The sequence below is a fragment of the Salvelinus alpinus genome, chromosome 19, assembly GCF_045679555.1.
Source record: "Salvelinus alpinus chromosome 19, SLU_Salpinus.1, whole genome shotgun sequence".
NCBI lineage: Eukaryota > Metazoa > Chordata > Actinopteri > Salmoniformes > Salmonidae > Salvelinus > Salvelinus alpinus.
Window position 1 is genome coordinate 29,918,106 of NC_092104.1, and position 10,672 is coordinate 29,928,777.

Consider the following 10,672-nt stretch of genomic DNA (forward strand, 5'->3'; position numbering starts at 1 on the left):
GATTATGTTGAGCGGTAGCCTGGATACAACTTCTTGCAGAGTGAGTGCTAGTCTGTCTGAGTGCTAGTTGTAAATGCTGCTTAGTCTCATCTCAGATGTTCTCTCCTGTTCCATGTCTAAAGGTCACGCACTGAAGTGTCACTCATGCGTAGCGTCCAATGAGGGTGATTGTATCAAACAAGGCTCCACCACCTGCCCTCAATTCGCCGACGCCTGCTCCACCATCACAGGACAGAGTAAGCACACACACACACAAACTCTCACCACCTGCACAAAAATAACTTTCATGACCAAAGCTTGCAGCATTCTTTTCAGACTCTAGATGTCAGGCTAGTTCTAGGACAACACCACCATCACCACTATATGATTGGATAGGTATAAGTTATATGGGACCACTATATGATTAGATAGGTATAAGTTATATGTAATTAGACTAAAGCATTCCCCCCATTGAGGCTGTATAGGGTGTATATTATCAGTGTTCTAGCTACTGTGGAACTGACATGAACACATCTTGTACAAAACTGATTTTAATGCTAAATAAATATGTCTTTATGCTACTATAATACATCACACACTAAATTAATGGCCAGGCAAATTTGATAAGACTACATATGTATGTCTTTCTCTCTCTCTTTTGTCGGCAGTCTCTCTCCTTGCCCCTGTAATCAGTGTGTGTGTGTGTGTGTTCTCTCATCTGAGGTTTCTGGATAAGTTCCCAGCAGCTTTTATCAACCACAACCCGGTGTGTCTGTGGGAGAGAAGGGGGAAGAGTGGGAGGGAGTGAGGCAGGGGCTAGGGCCAAGAAGAGGGAAAAGTGGGAGCGGGGCAGGGACCAAGAAGAGGGATAGAGTGGGAGCAGGGCAGGGGCTAGGGCCAAGAAGAGGGATAGAGTGGGAGCAGGGCAGGGGCTAGGGCCAAGAAGAGGGATAGAGTGGGAGCAGGGCAGGGGCTAGGGCCAAGAAGAGGGATAGAGTGGGAGCAGGGCAGGGGCTAGGGCCAAGAAGAGGGATAGAGTGGGAGCGGGGCAGGGGCTAGGGCCAAGAAGAGGGATAGAGTGGGAGCGGGGCAGGGGCTAGGGACAAGAAGAGGGATAGAGTGGGAGCGGGGCAGGGGCTAGGGACAAAAAGAGGGACGAGTGGGAGCGGGGCAGGGGCTAGGGACAAAAAGAGGGACGAGTGGGAGCGGGGCAGGGGCTAGGGACAAAAAGAGGGACGAGTGGGAGCGGGGCAGGGGCTAGGGCCAAAAAGAGGGACGAGTGGGAGCGGGGCAGGGGCTAGGGACAAAAAGAGGGAAGAGTGGGAGCGGGGCAGGGGCTAGGGCCAAAAAGAGGGACGAGTGGGAGCGGGGCAGGGGCTAGGGACAAAAAGAGGGAAGAGTGGGAGCGGGGCAGGGGCTAGGGACAAAAAGAGGGAAGAGTGGGAGCGGGGCAGGGGCTAGGGACAAAAAGAGGGAAGAGTGGGAGCGGGGCAGGGGCTAGGGACAAAAAGAGGGAAAAGTGGGAGCGGGGAAGGGGCTAGGGACAAAAAGAGGGAAAAGTGGGAGCGGGGCAGGGGCTAGGGACAAAAAGAGGGAAAAGTGGGAGCGGGGCAGGGGCTGGAGACAAAAAGAGGGAAGAGTGGGAGCGGGGCAGGGGCTAGGGACAAAAAGAGGGAAAAGTGGGAGCGGGGCAGGGGCTAGGGACAAAAAGAGGGAAAAGTGGGAGCGGGGCAGGGGCTAGGGACAAAAAGAGGGAAAAGTGGGAGCGGGGCAGGGGCTGGAGACAAAAAGAGGGAAAAGTGGGAGCGGGGCAGGTGCTAGGGCCAAGAAGAGGCAGATTGAAGGACGAGGAGGAGAGTAGGAAACCATGGTTCAACAGGGCTGGAATAAGCCAATACTGACTCTCCTTCCTCACACCTTTCCTCCCCACTCCCTTTCTCCTGTTTCAGACACGGTGATGAAGTCATGCTCCTACAAGGCGTTCTGTGATCAGGCCCGCAATAGCAACTCTGGAGCCAAGATGGAGTGTTGTTTCTCGGATGACTGCAACGGGCCCCATAAGGGCCACCGCCACGGGGAGCACAATAACACAGCTAGTGGTCTGGGAGCCAGCCCTGCTATACTACTTGGGGCTCTGATGCTCCGCATGGCCATCAGCAGGCTCTAAACTCCTGATTATATACACACACACACACACACAACCCTCTACTGTTTAAAACCATTTATCGATTCACCCCTCCCTTCAGCTGTGTCAGCAGAATGCTGGTGAGCCATGGTTTGGTGAATCATATGGGGTTACGGGGTTTAGTAGAGAATGTGTGTGTGTTGCCTGTGGTGGGGGGGGGGGGGGGGAAAATCATAAAAGCACATTCAACCAAGTTTAAAGACAGATGGAACTGATGTATCATACCATATGACTCTATAATGCAGCTGTGTGTCTGTAACCAGTCATATGTAAAAAATGAGTTGTTTGATTTGTTCAGCGATGGACTGGAGCTCCTGTAGTGTCAGTAGACTCTGGGTGCATGCATCCAGGCTGGTTTGCAACTATACATGTACAGTGAGGCTCCAACAGTATTGGGACAGTGACACATGTGTTGTTGTTTTGGCTCTGTACTCCAGCACTTTGGATTTGTCAGGTGAACCGTTCAGAAATTAAAGCACTTTTTGTACATATTTCCCCCAAATTCTCTTATGTGTATTAAAGTAGTCAAAGGTTTAGTGTTTGGTCCCATATTTCTAGCACACAAAGATTACATGGCGGGCGGCAGGTAGCCTAGTGGTTAGACCGTTGGGCCAGTAAGCAAAAGGTTGCTAGATTGAATCCCTGAGTTGACAATGTAAAAATCTGTCATTCTGCCCCTGAACAAGGCAGTTAACCCACTGTTCCTAAGCCGTCATTGTAAATAAGACTTTGTTCTTAACTGACTTGCCTAGTTAAATAAAAGGTACACTTTTTTAAATTACATCAAGCTTGAGACTCTACAAACTTGTTGGATGTGTTTGTTTGTTTTGATTGTGTTTCAGATCATTTTTTGCCCAATAGAAATGAATGGTAAATAATGTATTGTCATTTTGGAGTAACTTTTATTGTAAATAATTATAAAATACGTTTCTAAACACTTCTACATTAATGTGGATACTACCATGATTACAGATAGTCTTGAATGAATCGTGACAATACATTATTTACAATTTATTTATATTGGGCACAAAATAATCTGAAACACAACCAAAACATGCATCCAACAGGTTTGTAGAGTCACAAGCGTGATGTAATCATTGCGTGCTAGGAATATGGGACCAAATACTAAACTTTTCACTACTTTAATACACATACAGTATAAGTGAATTTGTTCCATGTACAAAAAGTGCTTTAATTTCTAAACAGTTTACACAATATGGTTAGTGGCACCTTAATTAGGGAAGACAGGATTGTGGTAATGGCTCGCTCAGAATGAGTGAAATGGTAACAAATACATCAAACACATGCTTTCCATGTGTTTGATGCCATCCCATTCGCTCTGTTCCAGCCATTATTATGAGCCGTCCTCCCCTCAGCAGCCTCCACTGGTTTATAGCTGGGGCAGATCTAAAATGCCAGTAGTCTGTGTGCATGTATGATACTATTGGTTAGTGCTGAGCCCACAGTAGGCCTAGTGTTGGGCTTGTTCCCATAGTTACCCCCTACTGTATGTTACGGCACTCTTCAGCCTTCAAACATCATGAATTAAACAGAAACTAAAACACAGACAACATGTTTGCTCATATTGTTATGCTTCAATACTTATAAATAAGCATGCTATTGCGCGCTTACTTTTTCTTTCTATTGCTCTGCAGTTGGTTTTGTTGTGTGTGTGTGTGTGTGTGTGTGACAAGAATTCAGCCCCAAATCACGGTGCGTGCCGCCAACATGCCGAAGTTGTTTCATTTATCACATCTGAGCAGGAATGAATGATTCAAGATATTTTGGATGTGCAACCTAATCCAGTGATTGACATGAATTTTGGGTTGACAATTAGACTATAGTTGCTATATTTTACTCCAGAATATGCTGGTATTTTTTTCAACACATTAACTACATCGGTACAGTGGTTGCTCCACTAAAAGTTTTGTGATTATGCTGCAGTACTTAGAGGTAATTTGTGGTTTAGTATGGTACCCTGCATCACTACTTCATTGCTCCAGACCAGCACAAGGGGGAGTTAGTGCACTGATTATGCTTTTGGGTCCTACTGTGTCTAACTGACAATGAATGGGTGACAAACCTACATAGAACCTGATAATTGTGCACGAGTTCAGTATTACTTACTAAAACTTGTTACACTAAGGTTATTTTATTTTGTTAGGATTATTTTGCTCTTACTGTAGTGTAGCCCACGTTGTACAGTGCCTAAGTGGCACAACGGTCTAAGACACTGCGTAGCAGTGCAAGCTGTGTTGCTACAGATGCTGGTTCAATACCTGTGCCGGCCTCAACTGGGAGAACCATGGTTTTTGGTTTTTCTCCCTCTAAAAACAGAAAGAAATATTTCAAAATAACAAACTGGCTTTATTTACAAATTAGTAATAAATGTCTCTCCCCATCTTCAAGAAGGGCCTTTTTCCTCACTCATTTTGTTTTTTGAAAATACAAAATCTCCAAAATGTTATTTTTTAAACAAAGTGAAAATTATTATTATTAATTTAGAATTATATAAAAGCCTCTTGGATATTCTCACAGATATATTAACCCTATCATTAGCAGGTCAATATATATTGGTCATGGCTCCCGAGTGGCGCACAATGGGATTGGCTTGCAGTTCTCCAGCTGTATCCACTGAAAGCGCACAAGGCTCAAGGCATGAGGGCAGGGGGCACGGGATGGGCCTGCAGAGCCGTGCACAGAAGACAGACCTAGCCCATGGGGAAGGGAGGGGGGGGTGGACCCCCCACCCCACCAACACTGGGTAGCATAGAGCAACACTTTAAGGGGCATTGCACTAATAATGGCGCTGACTAGGGAAACATTCCCACTGTTCTTAGTGCCAGTCTGCACGTTCAAACTAAAACAATGTAAATAATAATGACATCTTTATGCTTTCCTTAATAAAAGAATGATAAAAATACTCTTTCAAAATACCGATGTTTATTTAGTTATGGATCCATAACGAATTACTATGGGAATAAATATCACTGAATTGCAGAAATATTGGAACAAAGTGGTCTAATGAAGGTAAGCAAATTGTTGCTTACTGGAAAATTCTCTATCAAACACACAAGGTCACGTTGTACAGCACCATTATGGCTATTAGCAGGTAGCTGGACAATAGACTTGCCTAGGAGGGTAGGGGGAGAATTCTTCAGTTAGGTTGGCTGTATCACAACCGGCCGTGAGTGGTTGAAATTTCAGTTTAATCCACCAGAAAAGACAAACAAATAATACAACAAAAAGTATTATGTATCACATCCGACCGTGATTGGGGGTCCCATAGGGAGGTGCACAATTGGCCCAGCGTTTCTCTCCCTCTAAAAACAGAAATGTTTTGGACTTTACAAATATTATTTTGGCCTTTATTCAGATTAGTTGCTCACTTTCGTTTTTTAAAAACAAAATAACCTCCAAAATATTGTTATATATTATCAAGTTGATGGCAGTGTCATATAGTCCGGCACCTACATAAAGCAGAGTGACTCACTCATTCATGGCTTTGGATCAAAATAAATAAGTACCATCATTCTTTCTGATAGTCTTTAATAAAGAAATGTTTTGGTTATCCTGACCTGGACACCATGTACAGTGTTATAATAGCCCATTAAGAGGTGTAGGTCTTATTTATTTAAAGAGCATATTGAAGTTCGAAGCAATAGCCTACAACTATTGTAGCACTGTTTCGTGCTGCTCTGAGTCAAGCATGGGGACTGGTCTTGATAAATCAATGAGATTTTTATTTTCACTGAATCTCTGTTTGGGTATTGGTTAGACTACAATTACACAATTAGGGTGTAGAAATGTTATGCTCTTAGTGTAACCTTTATTTAACTAGGCAAGTCAGTTAAGAACAAATTCTTATTTTCAAGGACAGCCTACTCCTTCCTCCCCATCGGGGAATTAAACCCCGGTCTCCCGCGTGCCTGCACGACACTGGGATTCTTTAGCTAAATAGCCAAGTACTGTAGCCTACTCCCGACCGTCACGTTGTACAGCGCCATATTTTCCGTTCCATCCTAACGGAATCCCAGAGGGTTTTTCATTTTCCTTGGAATAGAAACACCATAATATTAAGCAAATTAATTATGACACATTTCTTAAAATCAGGCCTATATACTATGTTGTTACAAAAAAAGGTTTTAAATTCTCTAGTACAGACACTATTGAGGGGTATCAAATGCTTCTCAAAGATGCCCTCTGGTGGTCAAACTAGCACCAACTAGCATTAATGGTACCAGTGGTTGGCACTTATATAACGTGCCATAGAATTCCGTGGCACCACGCAAGCTGTGCTGCAGTACACTGAAACTTTTAAAGGACGAACCACTAACTCTAAATATATTACCCACTGCTAGTAGCCATGTATTCATCCAACAGTAAATGTAATGTCCTAGAAAAACTTTGCAGTTGTAGGCTACTACCCATGAGACCTACAGGCCTAAGGTCTCACCATGGCCGGTGTGCATTTTGTGCACGTGCCGCTCCATATCTCAAAGCCATATCAAAAATCTTGGTTGTTAAGTAGTTGTTATTTAGCTGAATATTGAAAGTTGATAAATAAACACTATACCTACAGAAAGCTGAGACCCTCTCTTTGACAGGAACAAGAGGATGAATCTTCCAAAGCGGTGTTTTTCCCACAATTTTATTTTTAAATGCATTTCTCTTGAGCACATAGGGGAGAGGAAAGTGTCTCGCTCATCACAGCAGCAGGCCTCAGCGAGGGCACAGGGCAGACACTTTCGTTACAGGAATCATGAGAATAATGCTCTTTACTGTTTGACCAAATCATGGTTTAAGCCACCCAAAAAATAGCTGAAGACAAGAGTCGTTGGAGCAGGTTTCTTTGCTGATGCCGTGTTTGACTTTGAATTTGCGTGACCTCAAGTATTAGAAAACCAGGCTGGTCTGTCTTGGTAGGGGGGCCAGTCGTTGCCCACTGATCAGCCAAAGGCTCACTATAGATTAGGATAACAGAGAAATCTTAATAGGCCCATGTCACCTTTTTAAAAATTGTTTGATTTCTGTATGTCAATTTCGACCAGCCCATCCAACTAAATAATGGTCCAGCCCATCTGGCATTTGACAGAATTGCCAATCCGCCCCTGTGCAGCATGCTAGCATGAGACTGTCAGTGGGTGGCATCACTGGAAATGTTGAGACCGTAGATTTAGACTCTCTCCGCTGTTTGTGACCTCTGACCTAGTTACAGCCCACAGGACGTGAGGTTACTCAGGTAGCATTTTGCTCGCTGGTGGTTAACAGACCACACTTACTTCCTCCTCCGACCTCCAGTCTTCTCCATAGAGAGCACACAGGTCCATGTTTCTACTGAACACTGGCTTCCTTTCTGTCTCAGACTATATAATAACTCATGGCAGGCTCAGGTAAGGAGAGTTGGATATGAGGCAGAGAAAACAACTGGTCTAGACAAGGATACAGATCGCATCCCCTGATCATCCAATTCAGACAGAATATCTACCCCATACAGGCTAGTCACAGTAGCTCTGTGCACCATAGCAGACTAAACTTCTATTTCCTGTTAGCCTAGTCTCCATCTGGGGGGGGGGGGGAGACAAACACAGAGACAGAGACAGAGACACAGACAGACAGAGACACAGACAGACAGAGGGGGTGGGGGTGTAATCCTGAATCATATGATGTGACTTTGACCCAGTTCCCATAGCGATGCTGCCAGCTGAGAGAGGGAGGAAAGAATGATAGAAGACAACAAGGAAAGAGATAAATGGTTAGAATATCTCGCTCAGTTTATGAGAATGGATCATAAATGCAGGGTTAAAAATGTATTGAACTAGCATATTCAGGCCCTATAACCTACAATAAATAAAGCATAGGTCCACAATCAATTTGACTGTTTCAGATATACATGAAGCCTAGTGAGTGGTAGACCAATTAATGTTTGAGACAGTGCCTGCTGTTAGTCTGGCTCAAGGCCATACACCAACCTTTTGGGTGCTATGTACTTTTAAACCAAACAAAATGTTTTTCCCGCAACCATGGTCACGGATTGAGCAATTATTACAAGGGAAAGCAGCACAATCTGATGAGTAAATTTGCCTATTTTACAAAACTATTTTGAACGTATTAAGAATTACCAATACAATTCCAGTAAAAATAGAAGATTAAGAAATACTGTGGCCTACCATTACTATGTCCAACCCCTCTCCATGTTTTGCCGCTATCATGTATCCCAGTGGCTCACACTTTTTGACCCACAACACCCAAAAAGAAGTGGTACAAAACTTGCGACCCCCGCACGCACATCTGCTGCGTATTTATTTACATTTTATTTAACCAGGAAAGTCAGTTAAGAACACAATCTTATTTACAATGGACGGCCTACCCCGGTCAAACTCTAACCTGGACGACGCTGGGCCAATTGTGCACCGCCCTATGGGACTCCCAATCACGGCCTGTTGTGATACAGCCTGGAATCGAACCAGGGTCTGTAGTGACGCCTCTAGCACGGAGATGCAGTCCCTTAGACCGATCCATCACTCGGGAGCGTAAATGTTGCCTGTCATTATACCCATAAACGCTGATACATTTTCAAAATGCAGAAATAAATCGCATTTTAGACCTGCATTTGGAACTGAAAGTCATTCATGTTAGCAGCCAATATCAACTAGGGATATATCATGTCACTTCTCTAGAGTCCAGAGCAGGCAAAATCATATGGTCTGCTTATAGCAGAGGTTGCAGGATTGGTAGATGGAAAGCATGTTCTGTCTGCGCAGCTTGGTCTCCAAGACTAGACGTAACATAGTTTATGTATTTTCAGGACATTCAAATTAATATGATATGTTACATTTGGTATGCTTACATAGGACAGCTTGTTACTTAAGGCAAAAACGAAAGTAGGGTGGCTGGTTGGGTGGGCGTATAAACCCAAAGGTTGCAAGTTCGAATTTGATCACTGACAACTTTTCAACTACCTTTTAGGTACTTTGCAACTACTTAGCATGTTAGCTAACCCTTCCCCTAACCCTTTAACATAACTCCTAAACTTAACCCTAACCCTGCTAACATTAGCCACCTAGCTACAATTCGTAACATATGATACGTTTTTCAAATTCGTAACATATTGTATGTTTTGCAAATTAGTAACATATAATACGAATTGTAATATATCATACGAAATGGGGGATGACATCCAGAAATGAATACATACCATACTAAAATGGAGGTCTCCGATGTATGTACAGAATAATATGAAATGCTCTGAGACCAGGTTGGTCTGCACCACACCAACACTTGAAGGCAGCCTGCCTACAGAGTGCTTATTGCCAGCCTGGTTAGCCCTGTTCTTCCTAACAAATATCATAATAAATTCACCAAAATATGTTACATCTTCATCCCGTAATATTGAAGGCAGTGCGATGTAACAGCTGCTTATTTAGACACATAGCCAACCAAACAAGACCTATCTGAAAAATGATCAATGAAATCACCAGGTAGCCCATTGTTCAGGCAATAATAAGTCACTAGTAGATTGCTAAACTGTATTTTATATGGATGATAAACATAGGCCTACTCATTTCCTCCAGGCAAACATGGAGGAAATGAAACAAGTTCTTTCTGGTCACTAATCTGGATATTTGAACCAGCCTTTGCGCCAATGATCAGAGGGGTTGGGTTAAATGCGGAAGACACATTTCAGTTGAATACATTGTTGGACAACTGACTAGGTATCCCCCTTTCAATGCTGATCATTGACAGAGTACCACAGTAAGAGTCATAATACCCATAAAACCTAGCGGTCAAACAAGGAAATGGTTCTAATAGTTTCCCCCCCCATAAATTTTTCCATAGGGGATTTTAAAAACAGTAAAATAAGGGCTGTGTTTTGTGTGACGTTTTGATAACCGTGTAAATCTCTCTAGGACAAGGTGAATTTTATCAATATATTTGCCTGTATTTACACCCCCCCCCCCCCCAAATTAACCGCTAATGCTAATGTGGCTAACAAAGAACTACAAATGCCATGATCTGGACGAGACTGCCGAATCGAGGCAAAGTTAAGAATATCTGGATTAACTATCTAATGTAGTAATTAATAAATTGGCTTCATTTCTGTAAATTGACAATTCTGTGAACTGTTTTGTGCAAGTTCTAAATTGACACAATACCTGTTAGCAAAGGTGTCAGCTAGAGATGACGTGCAAGAGTTTGCAGGGATTTGTACTCTTGCATGATATCTACTTTGATGCCAATTAGCATTTTCGGATCTGAAAGTAAATAGAGCTGAATATATTGATAAAAGTCACCTTGTCTGGGAGAGATTTACACGTTTATCAAAACATCACGCTAAGGTAAGCCTACCACAAAACACAGCTTTTATTTTAAGTGTTTCTAAAATTACATAAGGGAAAAATTTATGTTTGAAAAACAATTGGAACTATTTCCCTGTTTGACTGCTAGGTTATGGGTATTATGACACCTCCACTGTGGGGCACTATTGGTCAACAATCAAGATGCGCA